Source organism: Hyperolius riggenbachi, chromosome 9, assembly GCF_040937935.1.
Source record: "Hyperolius riggenbachi isolate aHypRig1 chromosome 9, aHypRig1.pri, whole genome shotgun sequence".
NCBI classification, from domain to species: domain Eukaryota; kingdom Metazoa; phylum Chordata; class Amphibia; order Anura; family Hyperoliidae; genus Hyperolius; species Hyperolius riggenbachi.
Genome location: NC_090654.1, coordinates 288,807,577 through 288,831,944, shown reverse-complemented (window position 1 = coordinate 288,831,944; position 24,368 = coordinate 288,807,577). Strand labels below are relative to the sequence as shown.

The following is a 24,368-nucleotide window of genomic DNA, read 5'->3' as shown; positions in this document are numbered from 1 at the left end:
CCCCCTCCCAGCAGCATTACAGGTGCCGGTGTTCCGAATGCCTCCAAACAGAACTCACATTTAAACTGCTGCTCATGTGTGTGTGTCGGTTGGAAACATTTACTAACCCTGTCACTGCTTCTGTGCCTTCTCCAGCTACTTTCTCCTTCAGTCAGGTGGATGTAACTGGAGAGCTGCAATGCAACATGAAGGGCAGCGCACAGAGGCAGCGGCAAGGGTGAGTTAAACCCCCCCTGCTGCCATGCACAACTATGAGATCTGTTTGTTATCTGTTATTTGAGATCTGTTCAGAAGCATTCAGAACACCAGTACCAATCAGAACACTCATCCCTACTCCCAACAAAGGAAAACAATGAGCTTTAGTTAGTGTGATTTTAAAGCATACCTGAGATGGGAAAATATCTATTTTGCTTACCTGGGGCTTCTTTCAGCTCCCACCGTAGCCTTACAGATCCCTTTGTTGTGTCACTATCCCCCTCTGAAAGATCGCCAGTTGTGGGCTACAGCGCATGCATCTCCTTGTTTGTGCTCCCATGGCTGGGAGCATTCTGCTCATGCACAGAATGATCCAGACTGAATAGACGCACAGCCTGGGTCGCATGCGCAGTAGCCCATGACTGGTCTAGCGGGCGAGCTTGTGGAAGGAGACAGCGGGACAAAGAAATGGACCAGAAGGACCTGTAAGGCTACAAGGGGTTGGAAGAAACCCCAAGTAAAATAGAGCTTTTCCCCCCTGTTTAAGGACAAAAAGCCACTACCCTCCCAGCACTCACACATGCTATGCACGGGGTTCTTGCAGCTTAATGGGTATGCACAGCAGCTGCACCCCGGAATGTAGTGAGCATGCGCAGTTTGGCCACTCTCGGCTGTGGCTGCTGTGTGTACAGCTGAGTAGGAGGGTGATATCACAGGGCATGGAGTGGGTAGAGCATTAGAGGGCCACAGTGCCCCAACAGAGGGGACTACAGCAAATCAGAGTATGGGGAATAGTAAGATTCCCCCAGGGTGGGGGGAAGGGGAGAAGACACAGTAAACATCACTAGGATAAATATTGTTATTTTAACATGCAGAAGAAGAAGTTCTGTTCACTTACAGCTGGCTGCAGAAGAAAACACCTGAAAGCTGGAGGAATGTGCACAGCGCTGGCAGCAGAGAAACTTTTTTTCAATAGAGGCTCTGACCCTGCACACTGGGGCACTGGGGGATGTAACCATCAGCCCCAGCGGCACCACGAGACTCCCATCCACTACACACTCCTGTGAGCCAGGAGCTGTTGTCACATGGTGTAATCACGGGGCTAGGAGATCCGCCTCTTGACCACCACACCACTAGAAGGCAGCTGGACTGGCTGGGACTCGAGGGAGAGTCAGCCTGCAGGCTCTCTTTTTACTTACTCGCTCTGCTCCAGCCTCCAGCTTTACTTCATGCCACACACATACTCCTTGTAGCCGGTAATCGCAGCCGCTCCCACCTGACCTGCTGCTCACATGACAGTCAGTCACAGAGCAAAGCGGGGCGGGCAGCTGCGGACTTGATAAGGCAGAGCGAGCGGCTTACGGGCGCATCATATTTATGAAGGGTGACAGGTGCAGTTAACCTGTCACCCGCCCCACGAACTTTAAGTAATTTTTCCGCCCTAGTCCTGGGCTTTGGATGCCTTCCCACAAATCCGGCCCTGCACCTATACATTGGATTGTGCATATTTCCCACTTTCCAAGATGAAAAGAGGGACACATCCTAGAGCAAGCTTATCTGGGCATATAGCCTACTAACCCTCCCCTGTAAGGAACCGGCCTCGCAGCAAGACTGCAGATACGGTTGCCGACGGCGGGTTTGACCAGATCGAGAGGGAAGCAGCCTTAGTCAAGCTGCAAGTACAACAAGGCTGTCGCCCCTCAAAGCACTTCTCACTGCCACCACTAGCTGCTGCTAGACACTTCCACGATTCCCACTCTGCTGTAGAGTGATCTGCATGCAGTCCGTGTTTTCGTATCCGGGTCAGCTTTGCGCTTTAGGCCGAATACGGGAACGCCACGCACACACACACACAGTCCAATCGTACAGTAGCAAGGCACAATCAGGCACTGAACTTGTAACGTAAATTACACTGCAGTCTCTCTAGGCTATGAGCGTTGGCTTAGTACAGCAGAAGTCAAACTTATTAAATAACGATTTAATATTCCAGAAAAAAGTGGAACAATGCAGAAAATAATATATACACAAGATTTACAAAAAACAAAGTAAAAATTACAAAATAAAAGTTACAAAGATACACAACACGACAGATTGCAGAAATAAAAGGGAAATAAACGTTACCAGCATATAGATCTGAGCGTTGTTGCGAGGAGAACGCAGTTCTGGTCAGAAACCAGGATAGTCCTAGTGTGTTGCTATTTCCAACGAACTACAACTCTAAGTCTTCCTAGCTAAGGTTTTATAGCCAGATTTGTGGCCCGGGGCCACGCAAATGTCCAGATCCAGGAATAACCCAATTTCCTCAGGTGTGACAGCCCATCCTTGCTGGCTATGACATGCCACTTCAAAGCTTTTCCTGTTTATACACATAGACTTCAAAACACTTCACACACTTCCAGCAGGCTGTCATATGTAAACTTCAAACGTTCCTGTGTTAGCTTCCAACTGTCCTGACTCATTTAGTCTGGATTGTATTTTGGCTTGTTTACATATACACAAAGTTCAAATCAATGCAAGATCCAGGACAGAATAAAGGGTCATTACCTAATTACTTGTATCCAGAGGAACTGAATGCAAATGTAGTTTCATTGACATACCGACAATCACATTAGCAGCTTCTTTGAGCCAGGTGACAATAGTACACATCTGAGACAGTATTTCACAGCAGATCAAAGGTGAGGACATGACTGCTAGTGGCCTAATGAGCCATTTCCTTGCCCGAAGCTAGCAAGTCACTTTAGCAGTTCCTGCTCTATTGTTCACAAGAGTTCACCTTCAGATGCAAATGTACTATTTCCAGGCGACACTACAATATTTCATAGCCCACACATGTGAAGTAGACACACAAGATGAAGGCTACCTTAGATGCTAATAAAAAAAATGGTACCTATGTTCTGCATATTACCGTACATATCATCATCACCACATATATCATCACACCCCCAGTCTTCATCACACCTTCAGCCACGCCCCTGCCACACCCCACATGGTACCCATCCTGCCATAGCTGTATCTGACCCAGGCTGGCCTTCCAACGGGCCTAATTTAAAGGAGAGCTCTGTGAAGTGCCATTAGATTGGGCATTGAGTATGAATAACAGTCGTGTGTTGCACCTTTTAACAAATGTTGCCCTTCACAGGTTATCAGCTGCAAAAATAAACAAAAAATAAAAATGTCATCTGACAGACTCACCTATGGGTAGTGAGATAAAAGGTCAAGAAGGATGAACACAAAAGGATGCCTGAGAAAAGCTTTTTACACAACAGTACATTTGGAAACTTTAACTACAACTCATGGGGTACTCCAGGGAAGCTTTGAAGAGTAACTGTTGGGAATAAAATCAAAAATCAATTCTTTATTTTTATCTGGTAAACAAGTAATAAGGATGCTAACCAGGCAATCCAAAAGTTACACATCACTATTACTTTTCTTGTTGATAAATGATCATTCCCCAGTTTACCTGACTCTTATTTGGTACATTGCCGCACAAAGGAAGTTGCAGGGCATGCTGGGTTGTCTTTTTGTCTTCTTTACTTCCCCCTCAGAGTTAACTAATGCAGCCCGATTGGCTGAAGCTTCTTTCCCTCCTGTTTTCCTCTCCCACACTTCTGTACCTCTCTGATTGGCCAATATTTCTCATGCTGAGACAATGCACTTTCTATAGTGAGGAGCGGGCAAATCAGGCAGAGGAGAGTAAGGGAGGAAATGACATCACGATTGGCTTCAAAATAGCCACACTTAAAGGGAAGGTTCACGCAGGAGCAGTACAGCCCGGAGGACGTCCGATGACGTCAGCGCGCACAAGTGACACGCAACTTGGAGCGCAGAAGCAGCCCGACCTGGCAGCCGGCCTGGCCAGGTCGGGATCGCCACCGGAGACCACCGGGAGCCTGCGGAGCGGCGCCGAGGGCACCTCCTGCCTGCCACGGGCTGGAGGAAGCCCCAGGTAAGTGGATTTGGATTTCTATTTTTTACAGCTCCTGCGTGAACCTTCCCTTTAAAATGGGAAATACTAAGAAAGATTTTCTCTTTTTTTACTGTAGAAAAATCACTAAAATCAAAACGTGGACAGTGCAATACATATGTAAGTACAGCAAGTAGTTATCTACTTATATATGTGGTTTTTTTCGGAGATAGTATGGCTGACAGCTCCTCTTTAATGGCACCTCTCTTGGTACATTTTGTCCCTTGCTTACCCATAGTGCCCCCCCCCCTTACCTATAGTGCCCCCCCTCTTCCCTGGGGTAATATAACAAATGCTGCCACCTTCCCACCAATAACAAGTGTGGGCAGCAATCATCCTCAACAAACCCCTCCCACCCCACACAGACACCAAGTTCTCCCCTCCCCACCCTTCTCATATAAAAAGTGATGGCACCATACCACCGCCGTCCAACAATGACAAGTAGGACCAGCTGTCCCCCTGCCCCAAATAAAAAGTATTACCCCGATTCCTTGTAACAAGAGTTACCACCTCTCCTGTGCCCCCCGAATGCAGAGCAGCCCAGCGGAGCTGTAGTTATATTACCTCCTTCAGCGTTGGGTCCGTCCTCCTCCTTGCAGCTTCCCGCTCTCAATTACTCCCATCCTGGTCCCAAGTCTCCCTGTTTGTTCCATGGCGTGCAGACCTCTTACAGCCTGAACAGCAGGACATAGCAATCCGAGCAGCAGCAGTCCCCCTGTTAATGCCTTCAGCCAAGCATGCAGAATAGCGCAGGGACCAGAGTAATGTTTTCCTGCTCTAGCACCGTGGGTATCTTCCATTCATCACAGCCGCACACTCTCGGCTGCCATTCACCATTTGCCGATCATGTGACTCGCATCAGTCATGTGATCGGGAGCCAGCAGATGGCAGCAGAAAGTGAGCAGCTGTGATGCATGGAAGAGACTCAGAGTGCTGGAGCAGGCAAAAAGTACCTGTGCTACTCTGCATGTGGGTAAGGAGAGGGAGGAGGAGTGGGCCCCCACACACCCAGGGCCCCCAGAGGTTGCAGTGGTCGCAGGGGCTTTTTCTATGCCCCTGTGAGGCGCCCATATTTAAAAATGTGTTTTGCACGCTTAAATGATTAAGTTAATGAATGCTATATCAGTGTTCTCCCCAGGCTCTTTTAGCCGGGTGCTCCACCCAGCTATTTTTGGTGACCACCCGGCTATCATCGACTCACCTCCTCATCTGCCTCTTATGCTGTAAGCAGAGTTGCGCCGAACCTGCATTCTCCCCCACCCGGCTACTTTTTCATGCCACCCAGCTGGAAATAAATTCTGAGGAGAACAATGCTATATTTAGATTGGTGCCTGGGCATTTCAATCCTTCTAAAAGGCTGAGAATGTTTATCTATTTTGTTTTAGAATGGTCTGTGAGCATTCACTGTCCGTTATAACAGAAAGCCTCTCTCTTTCATTCACCTTTCTCTCTGCAGATCTCGCAGCCTTTCCCTGCGCCACGACTGCATAAATATTTCAATGTTTACAAAATTGCAGAAACGGAGACAATGCGACAGCCAGAGTAACAAGCCATCAGGTGAGGCCCGTCGTGTACTAATTCACCTATTTGCCAGTAAATGGCATGCCGGATTTTTGAGAGATTTTTGAAAGAAGAGCGACAGAAAAAGAAAAATAGTGGATAAAGTTAAAGTGAGCAGACAGGAAGGGGATTTCTAATGAATGGTGACACAGAGACTGCAGAGATTAGCCTGATGTATTCTCCAGCGTGGTGCAACACTGACATCTGCTGGGCAAATGTGGAATAACTAAGAAGCAAAATGTACATTTTCGATCATATACATTCGGTGGGCTCAGTAAAATACAGGCTGGGGAAATTTCAAGACCCCACCCGATAGAATAATAAATGACATTGAAAAGGAAACTTTTTAAAAATATATTATTTTAACACTGTATTATTTACTATCTGCTTAAAGATGAACTTCAGCCTAAACAAATATCTAACCCTAAAGGTGCCCATACATAGTACAATAAAGATGTTCAATTTTCCGTTTATTCGACCAAAATGATTGAATCGAATGAAAGTTCAAAAAGAATCTTTTTTCCGATAAAGAAAAAAGAGTCGCAATCGCTTTCTGGAGTGATTTTAAGAGTGATAATGCAATGCAAATAAAAAAACGCAATCGCATAACAGAATTAATGAAAAATCGCAATTGCTGGCTTTTGTGATTTGTGATTGCGATTTCTAGTGGAAATGGGCTAAAACACTGAATGACCAAGTTTGTGAGCTTTGGCATCAATAATTTGTGTATTCCAATAGAAAGTAAACAACTCAGATTGGCGGTTTGTGACTCCACCCCTCTCCAGCATTTGAACCCCAGTTACCCAATTACCAACTGTAGCAGATTTGAGGCATCTGCTATTAACAGTGTAAAAATTTCAGAAATTCAAATATTCCCCTTGAAAATCAACAGGTGAATTTTGATTGGCTATTATAGGCTCCACCCACTTCCCTGAATATTAATCTCAGTCACCCAGTGACCATTTGGGCAAAGTTTGAGAACTGTGCCATTAACAGTGTAAGAAGGGCTGCAATTGTATTATTCCCCCTGAAAATGAACAGGTGAATATTGATTGGCTTTTTTAGGTTCTACCCACTTTTTTGAACTCTGCTATTAACAGTGAAGAAGTGCTGCAGTTTACATTTTCCCCGGGAAATCTGTTTTTGACTCCACCCAGTTTTTGTAACCTTGACACACAGTCACTCAATGACCAAGGTTTTGAGCTTTCGGGTTCCTGGCATCAAAATTGTGTGAATTGAAGCATTTTATCCAGCAAAGAAATCTGATTGGCTGTTTGTGGCTCCGCCACTTTAGTGAAATTGAATAAGAATGGTAGCAATGTAAATTTTCCCCTTGAAAAATCAATAGGTGAATTTCGATTGGCTGTTGTAGGTAGTGATGGGCGAACACCTGGATGTTCGGGTTCGGGAAAGTTCGCCGAACATGGCCGAGATGTTCGGCATGTTCGGGCCGAACCCCGAACTTTCCGAACATCCAGCTTTTGGGGGCCCTATGGGGTCGCAGGCATAAGGGGGGAGCATGCCCCGATCGCGGGGGGGGTCGGAAATTCCCCCCACCCCCTCCGCTAGCGCTCCCCCCTCTGCCCGCTTCCCCATAACAAAGTTTCAAGAAGTACCTGCTGTGTCCGGTGGTAGTGTGGGTGGCTGGCAGTGGGCGGCACTATGCAGTGACTGAATGAGGAGGAGGAGTCCGGAGAGTGACGCGTTGAGGGAGGCCGGGCAGCGGGCGGTTCACTGCTGAACCGCCCGCTGCCCGGCCTCCCTCAACGCGTCACTCTCCGGACTCCTCCTCCTCATTCAGTCACTGCATAGTGCCGCCCACTGCCAGCCACCCACACTACCACCGGACACAGCAGGTACTTCTTGAAACTTTGTTATGGGGAAGCGGGCAGAGGGGGGAGCGCTAGCGGAGGGGGTGGGGGGAATTTCCGACCCCCCCCCCCCCCCCCGCGATCGGGGCATGCTCCCCCCTTATGCCTGCGACCCCATAGGGGGGCCGTATTCGGCCGAACAGCCCTGTTCGGCCCTGTTCGGCGGCCATTAGAAGTTCGGGGCGAACCCGAACTTAAAAGGCCGAACACCATCAGGTGTTCGGCCGAACGCGAACATCACCCGAACAGGGTGATGTTCTGCAGAACCCGAACAGTGGCGAACACTGTTCGCCCAACACTAGTTGTAGGCTCCATCCACTTTCTAAATATGAATCCTAGTCACCCAGTGGCCAACTGTGTCAAGTTTGGGAACCCTGCCATTAACAGTGTAAGAAGGGCTGCAGTTTATATTTTCCCAGTGAAATTTGTTTTTGGCTCTGCCTACTTTTTGTAACCGGACACACAGTCAATCAATGACCAAATTTAATAAAATACACAAAACGGAGTGCGCTACCCCCTCCCAGTGTCCAAAAACCTGTTCCGACAGTCCTTATAAGCAATTCCTTTGCTGTTCAGCATCCACTGTCCAGACACTCCAGGATATATATCCGTGATGGAAGTATCATGGAGAGAAAACCAAACAGAAGAAAATCATAGTGCAATCCTGTAGATATCAGAACGCAGGGACCTTCACCCTATGGGGCCCGATTGTGCGACTTATATTGCGGGTTCACCTCTATGTGAGTGACCATCAGCTAACAATTGGCACGCTCACCTTATTGTAAGGCTGCCCAGCCCTACAGACAGCAACTGCACTTTCTGAGGTTCACCCGACCTCCTCCCAACGATCAGGTCTTATCCAATCTCAAACAAATCAATAGAGAAATATCATGGTGCAAGTATGTTTGTAATCCAGTTAATTTATATAGCAACACATCTATTGTTCTCCTGCTCACCCTTTGCTGCTGCTGCCCACACTCACAGACAGCTGTCCTCACTTAATGGGTGTGCAGGCTCATCCACAATCCTTACAGATATAGTCCACCTTCTAATAACACGATATCAAGCACACATCTAAAACTGAAAGGCTTCTGATAGTGTAAAACCCACGGTTTTATTTGTAAAAGACAAGTATTATACTCACAAACATAAGTGTAAAAAGCGCATATAAGTTTAAAAACGATCAGGGGACGTCTCCTCCTGCTGCTGGTCGCTTCCCTTCCAGGCTCCGCCCTACGCGTTACGTCATACGACTCATCAGGGGCTATTGGTCAGGAAGCGGCCCAGCAGACTCATATAGTCACATATCTCATTCACATATTCCACTCTCGTGGTTAATAACAAAATGTCATTCCTAAAAACTCTTTTCTAAAATTACCATTCCTCTAAACGACATATATACCTGTTATAGCCATATTGTATACTTATTATGCCACTGTATATACCTGCTATTCCTATCGAGGTCTTGCAACCCCATTTCGCATTATCCCCAGGACTACATTACCCATACTCATCTCCTCTCGCTCTCGCGAGACTTCAGGCCGCCCAATGCGTGAGACTCTCAGCAGCCTATTGCTCATTCAACCTGGGCCCCTCCCCAAGCCAGAACTCCATTCCCCATAATGCCCCAAATCTCGCTCTATCGCGGGAACACACTGTGTTGTTTACACGAGCAGACTACATTATCCATAATCCTCCAAGCCTCCTGCACGGACCGTGCGCTTAGCCAATCAGCAGGGTTCTCCTCCACCCCAACTCCCCATGATCTCATCAGTGATCACTGTTTCGGAATTCCGCCCCCAAAACAATTCCACACCCCTTACCACCCATCACATCATATCCCCTCCCATACGTTCCCCTGCCCCACTCTATTCTTTATAATCCTAAATAATATATCTATGTATATATATATATATATATATATATATATATATATATATATATATATATATATATATATATAAGTGAGAACCCCTACTGACATTACTATATACCCCTTACTATTATGTGCATATTCATCAAAAGGTGCATATCTTCCCCATATCTTATATGCGATATCAACCTGTAAATCTTATCCTTCTATTTCACTCACCATTGAATTGCAACAATCCATCTTACTTAATAATTATACCACTATACCTACTCTGTGATAATTAGCAATTACTACCATATTGTACCTTTATTCTCATATGGATATGTGCCATCTATTAATCCACCCTGTGCTGATCATTGTAAAACAACCTTCATCTTAACATATAACCCATTAACACTATCAACATCTCATAACTCTGAACCACAAACCACTCCCACTGGAGATACACAACTCAACCATGTCATCTTTTCCCACCTCCACCATCCCATTAAAGACACACCCCATATGTAGCCTACCCCCTATTCAACATACTGTGATACACATTCAACTATATGTGTCATTTTACCTATATGCCCTCCACAATGCCATTATACACTGCTTAACCCAACCACTGTATATGGGGTCCTTAGTATTATTATTCCTAAATATGTACTAAAATTTCAAAATTTCAAAAATTCCAAAAAATATTCATTCCAAAAGGAAAATAATTCCAAAAAAGTAATTCCAAAAAAGTACCTAAAACATAACCAGGTCCCAAAACACCTCTACAAGGACTATTCGAAGGGCTCCCCCAATCCTTGTGATGTGGATGACAATCGCCATCCACCCGTTGATCCACCTTGTACTAGTCATCCGATATAAAGCAATTTAGGTCCATTTCCACATTTAGACCACTAGGTGTCATTGTCTTCATTTTAAATATCCACTTCATTTCCATTTTAGAGATTTCCCTTGTCTTGTGACAACCTCTCCAGTTTCCTGTTAGTTTTTCTATTGCACAAAATTTCATTTGCCTGGGGTCTTTCTGATGGCATAACTTGAAGTGTTTTGACACACTGTGTCCCTCAAATCCGCGTTCAATGTTATAAACGTGTTCGGATATCCTTTTTCTAAGTAATCTAGTTGTCCTTCCAATATATTGGTATCCACATGTGCACCATAATAAATATACCACATGTGTTGAATTACATGTGGTACAATCCCTCATTTTGTACGTTCGTCCGGTCACCTCAGACCTGATCTCATACTTTCTTTCTGAGTGCGTTATCTCACATGGCCCACAGTTCCATTTCTATCTGTTTTTTTGAAGTGGGTTTTAGTCACAATTTTATTTCCTACCTTCCTTAGTTGCAAATCCAGGAAATTAATGCTAATATCACTGCTTGTTGCTGTGAGCACAATGCCCAAAGTGTTTTGATTGAGCCACCCGATATATTCGTCGATGCTCATCTGTCCATTTTTCCATATTATCATCAAATCATCTATATACCGCCACCATTGTTGTACCTGTACACTTCTTACATCCCTGACAACTTCCCTCTCCCATTTATCCATAAAGATATTGGCAAGGCTGGGGGCATACTTCGCCCCCATTGCACATCCCACCTTCTGTCTGTAATACTCCCCTGCGTACCAGAAAAAATTATGTTTTAATGTATATACCAAGAGCTGAATCAGAAAGTCGATTTGTTGAAACTTTAAGCTCCCTTCTTGTGCCAGAGCTTCTCTAACAGCCTCCACTCCTTCCTCATGTGGAATTATGGTATACAGGGAAGATACGTCCGCTGTAACCAGCAGACAGCTCTCATCCACCTCATTCTCTCTTAGTTTTTGTAACATTTGTTTTGTATCCTTGATCAAATGTGGCAATTTCGCCACCACTGGCTGCAGGTATATATCTATATATTCTCCTATTCGTTGGTTTAGGCCCCCTATTCCACTCACAATCGGCCTACCCGGTGGGCGCTGTGCATCCTTGTGAATTTTCGGATTTTGGTATAAAACAGGGATTCTGGGAGCGTCAGGTAGCAGATATTTAAATTCTTTATCAATCAGAATCCCTTCATCTAGTCCTTGTCTCAAAATCTGACACAATTCCTTTCTGTATTGCTGCGTAGGATTTCCTCTCAGTTTCTCATATGTACCGGTATACGTATCCCCAACTATGCGATCCATTTCTTGTCTATATTGTGCCCGACTTAGCACCACCACCCCTCCCCCCTTGTCAGCTGGTCTTATTTCAATGTCATCCCTTTTCCTCAGACCTTCAATAACTCTATTGTCCCGGTCTTTTCTTGAATTCTCACATTTTTCAAGATCCTTGATAACCTGATTCTTAAATACATCCACCGTGTTTCCTTTTCCTTGATCCAGGGGGTTAAACCTGGACTTGTTTTTGAGCCCAGTGTGGACAAACTTCTCACCATTATTATTATCCCCAAGTTTGGGACCTGGTTTGTTCAAAAAGTACTTCTTAATATTCAAAGCCCTAGTATATTTATTAATGTTTATATAAGTGTCAAATTTATTCAGTCCTTTCTTAGGGGCATATTTAAGCCCTTTATCCAATACTCTCACTTCATCAGCTGTTAATTCCATACCACTTATATTAAATATTCCCTGTCCAATTATTCCTTCCTTCTGATTTTTCCCATCCCCTCCCCTGCATCCCCGTCTATTCCTCTCTTTCTTCTTATCCCTGGGTCTTCTCCCATATTCCACCGCCATTCCGTGTCCGTGCCCCCACCCCCCCCACATCCTTTCTAAAAAACCTTGTTCACCATTAACATATTCATAGTGATTATAATTCGGAACATTCCTCAACGGTTCATACCGATTAGCATTGGTTGGTATTCCATATCCATCACTCCCCCCAACATTAACCCCATCCCTACCATATTCATTTCTCCCACGTGTCCCACCACCCATTCTCTGATCAATCCCCTGGAACCCTCTCTGCAAATTCTCCTGATACTGCCGGGTTGGTGCACCCCTCCAGTAACTGCCCCCCCTCGGGGGTCCCCCCCTCCCCCCACCCCGGGGGGTTCTCCCCCTGTTTCCCTGTACAGGTTCCCACCAATCCTCTCTCAGCGCACCCCTCCCCTCTGGTCTGCTCGGCTGCATGGGCTTCTGTCCTCCAATGTTATTACCCTGACTTAAACCCTCACCCCCAGGTACCCCCACATTACCTTGTGTGGCCTTTTCTTCCGCCACTTTGGTCTCCAGATCTTTCCTCTTCTTTTGCTCCACCTGCCATTTATATGCCTGTCCCTCTTTATATTCTAACCAATCCCTTTGAAATCGTGTAACCCTCTGATCTCTAGCCTCCCTTTCCACCTTCTCCATCACCTTATTCAACTCCGCAGAGAATTGGATCACATCCGTATTCTGTTTATGAGGCTCAGAAGGAAGGAATAATTGGACAGGGAATATTTAATATAAGTGGTATGGAATTAACAGCTGATGAAGTGAGAGTATTGGATAAAGGGCTTAAATATGCCCCTAAGAAAGGACTGAATAAATTTGACACTTATATAAACATTAATAAATATACTAGGGCTTTGAATATTAAGAAGTACTTTTTGAACAAACCAGGTCCCAAACTTGGGGATAATAATAATGGTGAGAAGTTTGTCCACACTGGGCTCAAAAACAAGTCCAGGTTTAACCCCCTGGATCAAGGAAAAGGAAACACGGTGGATGTATTTAAGAATCAGGTTATCAAGGATCTTGAAAAATGTGAGAATTCAAGAAAAGACCGGGACAATAGAGTTATTGAAGGTCTGAGGAAAAGGGATGACATTGAAATAAGACCAGCTGACAAGGGGGGAGGGGTGGTGGTGCTAAGTCGGGCACAATATAGACAAGAAATGGATCGCATAGTTGGGGATACGTATACCGGTACATATGAGAAACTGAGAGGAAATCCTACGCAGCAATACAGAAAGGAATTGTGTCAGATTTTGAGACAAGGACTAGATGAAGGGATTCTGCTTAATAAAGAATTTAAATATCTGCTACCTGACGCTCCCAGAATCCCTGTTTTATACCAAAATCCGAAAATTCACAAGGATGCACAGCGCCCACCGGGTAGGCCGATTGTGAGTGGAATAGGGGGCCTAAACCAACGAATAGGAGAATATATAGATATATACCTGCAGCCAGTGGTGGCGAAATTGCCACATTTGATCAAGGATACAAAACAAATGTTACAAAAACTAAGAGAGAATGAGGTGGATGAGAGCTGTCTGCTGGTTACAGCAGACGTATCTTCCCTGTATACCATAATTCCACATGAGGAAGGAGTGGAGGCTGTTAGAGAAGCTCTGGCACAAGAAGGGAGCTTAAAGTTTCAACAAATCGACTTTCTGATTCAGCTCTTGGTATATACATTAAAACATAATTATTTCTGGTACGCAGGGGAGTATTACAGACAGAAGGTGGGATGGGCAATGGGGGCGAAGTATGCCCCCAGCCTTGCCAATATCTTTATGGATAAATGGGAGAGGGAAGTTGTCAGGGATGTAAGAAGTGTACAGGTACAACAATGGTGGCGGTATATAGATGATTTGATGATAATATGGAAAAATGGACAGATGAGCATCGACGAATATATCGGGTGGCTCAATCAAAACACTTTGGGCATTGTGCTCACAGCAACAAGCAGTGATATTAGCATTAATTTCCTGGATTTGCAACTAAGGAAGGTAGGAAATAAAATTGTGACTAAAACCCACTTCAAAAAAACAGATAGAAATGGATACATTCCGAGGAGCAGTTGTCACCATGAGAAATGGTTGAAAAACATTCCAAAGGGGCAGTTTTGTCGGATTAAGCGGAATTGTACCAGTGAAGAGGACTTCAAGGAGCAAAGTGGAATTTTAATACAAAGGTTTGAGGAAAAAGGATATGATAGGGGTATGCTGTGGGAGGAATTCAGAAAGGTAGAACTAATGGATAGGGAAAGTCTATTGAGGGACAGGAGTAATGCAGATGGGGGGGGACGGAAACAAGATTTCGCCATATTTCTGGACTATAATAGCCAATATAGGAAGATTGAGAGTATAATCCAAAGGCATTGGAATATCCTCAGAAGTGATCATATTTTAGGACAGCACCTACCACCCCGACCTAAGTTTATATACAGAAAAGCTCGCAATTTGCAGAGCATTCTAGTACCTTCATATGTGGATGGTCCCCAGCAGAGAAGGGGGGATATGTTGAGGAGAAAAGGTTTTTTTCCGTGCAGAAACTGTGGGCCATGTGAGATAACGCACTCAGAAAGAAAGTATGAGATCAGGTCTGAGGTGACCGGACGAACGTACAAAATGAGGGATTGTACCACATGTAATTCAACACATATGGTATATTTATTATGGTGCACATGTGGATACCAATATATTGGAAGGACAACTAGATTACTTAGAAAAAGGATATCCGAACATGTGTGTAACATTGAACGCGGATTTGAGGGACACAGTGTGTCAAAACACTTCAAGTTATGCCATCAGAAAGACCCCAGGCAAATGAAATTTTGTGCAATAGAAAAACTAACAGGAAACTGGAGAGGTTGTCACAAGACAAGGGAAATCTCTAAAATGGAAATGAAGTGGATATTTGAAATGAAGACAATGACACCTAGTGGTCTAAATGTGGAAATGGACCTAAATTGCTTTATATCGGATGACTAGTACAAGGTGGATCAACGGGTGGATGGCGATTGTCATCCACATCACAAGGATTGGGGGAGCCCTTCGAATAGTCCTTGTAGAGGTGTTTTGGGACCTGGTTATGTTTTAGGTACTTTTTTGGAATTACTTTTTTGGAATTATTTTCCTTTTGGAATTAATATTTTTTGGAATTTTTGAAATTTTGAAATTTTAGTACATATTTAGGAATAATAATACTAAGGACCCCATATACAGTGGTTGGGTTAAGCAGTGTATAATGGCATTGTGGAGGGCATATAGGTAAAATGACACATATAGTTGAATGTGTATCACAGTATGTTGAATAGGGGGTAGGCTACATATGGGGTGTGTCTTTAATGGGATGGTGGAGGTGGGAAAAGATGACATGGTTGAGTTGTGTATCTCCAGTGGGAGTGGTTTGTGGTTCAGAGTTATGAGATGTTGATAGTGTTAATGGGTTATATGTTAAGATGAAGGTTGTTTTACAATGATCAGCACAGGGTGGATTAATAGATGGCACATATCCATATGAGAATAAAGGTACAATATGGTAGTAATTGCTAATTATCACAGAGTAGGTATAGTGGTATAATTATTAAGTAAGATGGATTGTTGCAATTCAATGGTGAGTGAAATAGAAGGATAAGATTTACAGGTTGATATCGCATATAAGATATGGGGAAGATATGCACCTTTTGATGAATATGCACATAATAGTAAGGGGTATATAGTAATGTCAGTAGGGGTTCTCACTTATATATATATATATATATATATATATATATATATATATATATATATATATATATATACATAGATATATTATTTAGGATTATAAAGAATAGAGTGGGGCAGGGGGTCGTATGGGAGGGGATATGATGTGATGGGTGGTAAGGGGTGTGGAATTGTTTTGGGGGCGGAATTCCGAAACAGTGATCACTGATGAGATCATGGGGAGTTGGGGTGGAGGAGAACCCTGCTGATTGGCTAAGCGCACGGTCCGTGCAGGAGGCTTGGAGGATTATGGATAATGTAGTCTGCTCGTGTAAACAACACAGTGTGTTCCCGCGATAGAGCGAGATTTGGGGCATTATGGGGAATGGAGTTCTGGCTTGGGGAGGGGCCCAGGTTGAATGCGCAATAGGCTGCTGAGAGTCTCACGCATTGGGCGGCCTGAAGTCTCGCGAGAGGAGATGAGTATGGGTAATGTAGTCCTGGGGATAATGCGAAATGGGGTTGCAAGACCTCGATAGGAATAGCAGGTATATACAGTGGCATAATAAGTATACAATATGGCTATAACAGGTATATATGTCGTTTAGAGGAATGGTACTTTTAGAAAAGAGTTTTTAGGAATGACATTTTGTTATTAACCACGAGAGTGGAATATGTGAATGAGATATGTGACTATATGAGTCTGCTGGGCCGCTTCCTGACCAATAGCCCCTGATGAGTCGTATGACGTAACGCGTAGGGCGGAGCCTGGAAGGGAAGCGACCAGCAGCAGGAGGAGACGTCCCCTGATCGTTTTTAAACTTATATGCGCTTTTTACACTTATGTTTGTGAGTATAATACTTGTCTTTTACAAATAAAACCGTGGGTTTTACACTATCAGAAGCCTTTCAGTTTTAGATGTGTGCTTGATATCGTGTTATTAGAAGGTGGACTATATCTGTAAGGATTGTGGATGAGCCTGCACACCCATTAAGTGAGGACAGCTGTCTGTGAGTGTGGGCAGCAGCAGCAAAGGGTGAGCAGGAGAACAATAGATGTGTTGCTATATAAATTAACTGGATTACAAACATACTTGCACCATGATATTTCTCTATTGGTTTGTTTGAGATTGGATAAGACCTGATCGTTGGAAGGAGGTCGGGTAAAGCTCAGAAAGTGCAGTTGCTGTCTGTAGGGCTGGGCAGCCTTACAATAATATAGAGGTGAACCCGCAATATAAGTCGCACAATCGGGCCCCATAGGGTGAAGGTCCCTGCGTTCTGATATCTACAGGATTGCACTATGATTTTCTTCTGTTTGGTTTTCTCTCCATACATGTGATACTTCCATCACGGATATATATCCTGGAGTGTCTGGACAGTGGATGCTGAACAGCAAAGGAATTGCTTATAAGGACTGTCGGAACAGGTTTTTGGACACTGGGAGGGGGTAGCGCACTCTGTTTTGTGTATTTTATTGATCTTTGAGATATACATATGGCATCTGTGTTTGAGTTGCAGCAGGCCCTAGGATAGAGGGTAGTGGGAGAGGAGGGGAGCGCAATTGAGAAATTCTTCTTGATAATGACCAAATTTGTGAGCTTTTGGGTCCTTGGCATCAATAAAAACAAATCTGATTGGCTGTTTGTGGCTCCGCCTCTTTTCTGAATTTGAACACCAATGACCAACTGTACCAGGTGTGAGGCTTGTGCCATTAACAGTGCAGGAATGGCAGCATTTTTAATATTCCCCTTGAAAATCAACAGGTGAATATTGATTGGCTTTTTTAGGCTCCACCCACTTTTCTGAATATTAATCCCAGTCACCCAGTAACCAACTGTGCAAAGTTGGAGAACCCTGCCATTAACAGTGAAGAAGGGCTGCAGTTTACATTTTCCCAGGGAAATCTGTTTTTGACAGTTTTTGTAACCGTGACACACAGTCACTCAATGACCAAGTTTGTGAGCTTTCGGGTTCCTGGCATCAAAATTGTGTGAATGGAAGCAGTTTATCCAGCAAAGAAATCTGATTGGCTGTTTGTGGCTCCGCCCCTTTAGTGAATTTGAATAAGAATGGTAGCAATGTAAATGTTCTCTTTGAAAAATCAGTAGGTGAATTTTGATTAGCTGTTGTAGGCTCCACCCACTTTCTAAATGTTATTCCCAGTCATCCAGTGGCCAACTATGTCAAGTTTGGGAACCCTGCCACTAACAGTTATGGTTGCAGTTTATATTTTCCCATGTAAAAAATGTAGTTGTTGGCTCCGCCCACTTTTTCTAACCTTGACATACAGTCATTTAGTTACCAAGTTTATGAGCTTTGGGGTCCTTGGTATCAATAATTTGTATATTCAGATTGAAATTAAACAAAACTGATTGGCTATTTGTGGCTCCGCCCCCTTTCTCTGAATTTGAACCCCAGTCATCCAGTGGCCAACTGTGTCAAGTCTGAGAACCCTGCCAATAACAGAATGGCTGAAATCAATCTAACAAATCTGATTGGCTGTTTGTGGCTCCACCCCCTTTAGTGAATTTGGACCCCATTCACCCAATGACTGACTGTATCAGGTTTGAAGCCTCTGTCATTAACAGTGTGAGAATGGCAGCAATGCAGATATTCCCCTTGAAAATCAACAGGTGAATTTTGATTGGCTGTTGTAGGCTCATTTTCCTGAATAGTAATCCCAGTCACCCAGTGACCAACTCTGCAAAGTTTGAGAACCCTGCCAATAACAGTGTAAGAATGGCTGCTGTTTATATTTGACCAGTGACATTTGTTTTTGGCTCCGCCCACTTTTTGTAACCTGGACACACAGTCACTCAATGACCAAGTTTGTGAGCTTTCAGGTTTCTGGCATCAAAGATGTGTGAATGGAAGCAGTTTATCCAGCAAGAAAACCTGATTGGCTGTTTGTGGCTCTGCCTCTTTAGTAAATTTGGTTCCCAGTCGCCTAATGACCGACTGTAGCAAGTTTGAAGCCTCTGCCATAAACAGTGTAAGAATGGCAGCAGTTTCAATATTCCCCTTGAAAATCAATAGGTGAATTTTGATTGGCTCTTGTAGGCTCCACCCAGTTTCCTGAATCTTAATCTCATTCACCCAGTGACCAAGTGTGCCAAGTTTGAGAACCCTGCGATTAACCATCTAAAGGTGGCCACCAATGATCCAATATTTTTCATCCAATCTTACCACTTCTATGTAATATAAGGTAACTGCATGAAGTATCCATTCAGTATATTCACTCAGTTTACCCTTATACTACAAATATTTGGTAAGATTGGATGAAAAAGATTAGTGGCCACCATCAGAATGGCTGCAGTTTACATTTTCCCATTAAAAATGAATGGCTGAAATTCGATTGGCTGTTTTATGCTCCGCCTACTTTTCCTGGATTTGTAGCCTCGGTCGCCAAGTGACCAACTGTGCCAAGTGTGGGGACTCTGGCTTGATTACTGTGAGAATGGCAGCCTTTTACATTTTTTCCATTGACATGAATGGGTGGAATCTGATTTGCTGTTTGTAGCTCCGCCCACGTGTGAAGGGGGGACCCGAGACTCCCAGAACATATCATCCCAGGTAGTAAGGGATCTGTGTACCAAGTTTCGTTTAAATCAGTCAAGCCGTTTTCGCGTGATCGCGGCACATACATACACACACATACACACATACATCCGATTTTATATAGTGTATGTGGGTGTATTTATACTTTTTGGCCACAAGATGGTGCCACACTTAAAGAGGAGCTGTTAGGTATAAGGTCTCAGAGAAAATAAACACATATATCAGTAGCTAAAGATTGGCTGTACTTACATTACAGGCAAACTCAAGAGGGGTAGGTAGGCACTCAGTACAATGCAGATGAAGATTATTACGCTGAATATAGTGCAGGAGACCTCAGCAGCAGCTACGTGCTCAAGATGCGGATAGCTGAAACATGATAACCATTTGTACAAAGGAGAGAATAGAGAGGCGTCTGGCACTGTAGCTTTAATTTCAACACAGCAAGTGTACAGTGATGTGGCAGTGAACAATGCAGAGTGTAAAGTTCAAATGATGCCAAAACTGGTACTTATCGTGCTTCTGCTGGAGGTGGGGAGGCAACTGTGGGCGCCAGAGGGTGCACGGCCTTACAGCCGTTTCACATTGGGGTGAGCCTTGCTTCTTCGGAGGCTATTCGTGCACACTGTGTTGGATGGAAGCGGCCATTATATCGCCAGCTTCCGTGTAGAGTCCCGCCTATCTGTGGAGAATGACGAAGGACCCATTGGCCAGAGCGTGCGCGTCATCACAGGCGGCGCGCACGCGCACCCCAAGACTAGGGGGCGGGCGCGTCACAGGTCCGGACGCAATGCACGCAAAGAGCTTCACAACGTTGCCAAGACAACCCCGGCCGTCTCCAGCCCCCTAGCGCGGACGGCGGCAGGCGCCGCCAATCAGGCAGGGGGCGGGGGGCGGGTGCTGGAGCACAGTTCGAGGTCGCTAGGCAACGAAAATGGAGAGTGGAGCTCTATTCTACCCACATAGAAAAGGGATGGATTATCCCAGTTCAAAAGCTTCATTAGCTTATACATGTGGAGAGGACAATGTGGTGTACATATACACCACATATACAGGCCGTATAAGATGGTCCCGAGCCAAAAAAGGGGGAGAAAGGGGGAGCAAGAAAGGAGAAGAAAAGCAGAAAGTGTGAGTGAAAAGGGTGAAAAGAGAAAGTGCAGTGTGGCGGGGCACAAACCCTAGATGAAGAGGTCCCTGGGAGAAGGGAGGGAGGAGAGGCGAGGGAAGATATATGGACCTGAACACCACTCAGAACAGATAAAGATCCCGAATGGTGTAAAGACACCTGTTCGCCACATGGACCTACCAAGAAAAGCATATTGGGGGAAAAAGGAAATATAAATATTTTATTATAAAAAATATTATAAAAAATATTGGTAACTAAAAGATTATTAAACGGTCATCACGTGGCGAACTAAAGAGGAGAGGGAAAGGAGAAAGGTCTCAAGCACCAGGAGGGAAGAGACAGGAGCCCGCATGCAGAGAGGACAGCTCAAGGGTCAAGGAAGCAGGCTAAATCCAAGTGGTCATTCATACCAAGAGGGCCCATAGCATCTGTCCTGAGAATCCACTTTGATTCAAGTTTAAGGAGCAGCTTTTTCCTATTACCGCCCCTACGCGGGAGAACGCAATGATCCACGCAGGCGAAGGATAAAAGGTTGGGGTCTGAGCCGTGGGCCGTAGTCATGTGCTCCACCACTCTAGGGCAACCCTTCCCTTTGGGCAAAAGCCGGATATGTTCCAGAATCCTGTCCTTTACCATTCTAGTGGTCATGCCCACATAGAACCGCTGACACGGGCACCACAGGGCATAGACCACATACGAGGTCCTGCAGGTGGCGAAGAAGGGGACTTTGAGTTGTATTGGGCCGAGCTTATAGGACTTGCCTGTCCTCATATGTCGGCATGCCTTACATGCCCCACAGCGATGATTGCCTACTGTAGCCACTTTGTCAAGCCAGGTATGACGTGGATTCTCACGGAAGTCACTATGGACCAGGAGGTCCCCTATAGTGGGTGCTCTTTTAAAGGCTACCAAGGGTTTGGGGGGTAAGCACTCTTTCAGGATTGGGTCTTGCAACAAAATAGACCAATTCTTCGCAACTACTCTTTTGATCTCTCCCTCCATTGGGGAGAAGTCGAAGGTAAAGACCCCTGAGCTTTTCGTAGAGTGACCGGGGATGAAAGCTTTCCTCTTAATGAGGTCAGATCTATCCTTCCTCAAGGCCTCGTTAAAGGCTAGCTCAAGCCCATTGGCATCATAGCCTCTTGAGAGCAAACGTGCTTTCAAATCTGTAGCCTGTTCCACGAAGTCTTCCAGACTGGCGTTATTTCTGCGTAACCGCAGAAATTGGCCATATGGGAGAGACTTCGTGGTGTGGCGAGGATGGTAGCTGTCAGAGTGCAAGATGGTATTAGAGGCCGTCGATTTCCGATAGCCTTTAGTCCGAATGGTGCCCTCATCAACCATTATTTCAAGATCTAAAAAGTACACTCTAGTTGGTGAACATTCCATCGTAAACAACATATTCATATCGTTAGCATTTAAATAGTCAAGAAAGCTAAACAAGGATGTAATATCACCCGACCAGAAGGCCAAGACATCATCCACGTACCTGGACCACATCCCCAGATGTGATCTAAAAGGATTGTCCACGGCGTGGATGAACCTCTCCTCCCAGGCCCCGAGGAAAAGATTCGCATACGTACAAGCGACAGGAGTCCCCATCGCGGTGCCGGAGACCTGCTGGTACCATGTATCGCCAAACAGAAACGCATTATGTGTAAGAATAAAAGCCAAGCAGTCACAAATGTATTCATTGTAAAGGGGGTCTTTATCACCCCTATCGAGAAACATCCTGACAGCCTTCAAGCCGTCCAGATGGGGGATCCTGCTATACAGGCTTGTGACGTCAATGGTAACCAACAGGTCTCCTTCGCACCACGAGGTGGACTCCAAACCCTCCAACACATCGAGGGTGTCGCTGAGATGGGAAGGGACATGGGATAGGAGGGGTCTGAGGATGTGGTCCAGGTACCTGGAGAGTCTCTCCGTGACCGACCCCAGGCCCGACACAATGGGTCGGCCCGGCGGGTCGGTCAGGGACTTGTGGATCTTAGGTAAGTAGTACCAGACCGGTCTAACCGGAAAATCAGGCAGCATATCTTTAGCCAATCTGGGGGTGAGAAACCCTAGCTCCACTCCCTGTCGCAACAAAGATCTCAAAGCATTCAAATATCCTACTGTGGGATCGCTCTTGAGGGGTCTATATGTAGAGGCATCAGAAAGCTGCCGCAATGCCTCTTTTTTATAGGCTGCAGTGGTTAAGACAACCACTGCACCCCCTTTGTCTGCTTTCCTGATCGTAAGATCAGGCCGGTTCTTAAGCCAATTTAAAGCTCTAAGTTCGATCGGAGTGAGATTAGGTTGCGACTTGGGGTACAGCAGGGCCTTCACCTCTCTGTCCACTTGTTGTTCAAAAATGTCAATAGCAGACCCAGCCTGTGTGGGAAAAGGCATTGTAGATCTACAGGGTTGAAACCTCTTGGAGTCATGTGGCGGCACTTCAGCCGGAACTGACTCACTGAGTAACTCGTTCAAGATAGAGATAGTATCCAAGTCTCTATCGTCCCAGCTTTTTGACACGCTGAAACCCAGGACTCCTATAGTGGGCTTTCCTGCCAATTGGGTATTACTATCCGTGATCGAGTCCTCAAGTCTCTTTTTCTCAAAGTGATGTTTTATATTCAACTTCCTGACTCCTCTATAGAGGTCTGCTTTGAAGCTGGGATAATCAAACTGTGTGGACAAGGAGAAATTTAAGCCTTTATTCAGGAGATCCTCCACTCCATCTGGCAACAGTTCAGAGGTCAGATTGACCAAATTCGTTTTTACATTGGTGGGCATTTTTATTGTCTGGTTTTCCTCTTCTTGCTTCCTCTCTTCTTGTCCTCCCAAGAAACCTGTTTTCCTTCTACTTCCACCTCTTCCTCGCCGGACTCGTTTCCTAAAGGGGCCTGTTGTACTTCAGTCGGGGATTTTTTAGATTTCTGTGGCTTAGGGGGTTTTTGAGGCTTGCGTGGTTTAGATCTTGGCGTCACGTTGGGGAGATCCTCTCCACTGGACTCGGATTCTGTTGTCCAGTATCCTTTGGGTCTCTTAGGAGGGCGGGGTTTGCCTCTCGCCCCTGGGTTCACAAAGGTCCCCCAGGTAAAGATTCTGCCGAATTTGTAGTCCTCCCTGTCACGCAAATACTTCTTCAGCTTACGTCCCTTAATGTTGTCCTGTAAAGGTACTAATTTCTTGTCAATTTTATCTAATGTTGCCTTGAAGGTACTTTCGGACACTAATTTCTTGTATTCTAACTTGCTTTCAGATATGGCAGATGTAATGAGACTCAGCTCCACTTTACTCCTGTCGAGTACTATGTTTTGCAGGCGTGCAGAGTGCTCTAGGAATTCCTGCTTCCAAGTTTCCAGGAACTGAAGGTCCTGTCTGTACTCAGACGGCTCCTGATATCTCCTAAAACCTCTGGCTACCAGATCCTCTCCCTTATACTTCTCAAGGGTGGTCACTGTCCAAAACACCCCCACCTCTCTCTCACAAAGCCTCTCTAGGTTTTGCTCCAACACCTTGGCGCCCACAGTAGAATTCGAACAGTTAGGACCACTGGTGTATGTGAAGAAACCAGATAGGTCTGACCTTCCCGCGGTGACGTTCTCACCTTGCACTGTTTCAGCTTCATCTGCTGTATCTGAATCGGCTGGAGACACATCTTCATCTATATTAGACATGCTGGTGCTCAATACCAAAAGAAAAAAGCAGTTCAACAGGCAAACTCAAGAGGGGTAGGTAGGCACTCAGTACAATGCAGATGAAGATTATTACGCTGAATATAGTGCAGGAGACCTCAGCAGCAGCTACGTGCTCAAGATGCGGATAG

General features: G+C 45.1%; 1 long non-coding RNA gene across 1 annotated transcript in view; it reads left to right on the top strand.

Annotated features, from left to right (window-relative positions):
- LOC137532188 (uncharacterized) overlaps nucleotides 1–5,900 on the top strand; it is a 231,512-nt gene extending 225,612 nt beyond the window's left edge. Inside the window, exon 3 of the long non-coding RNA XR_011023875.1 lies at nucleotides 5,616–5,900. This is a non-coding gene — a long non-coding RNA (uncharacterized lncRNA). The remainder of the gene's footprint in view (nucleotides 1–5,615) is intronic.
- The last annotated feature ends 18,468 nt before the right edge of the window (nucleotides 5,901–24,368 follow it).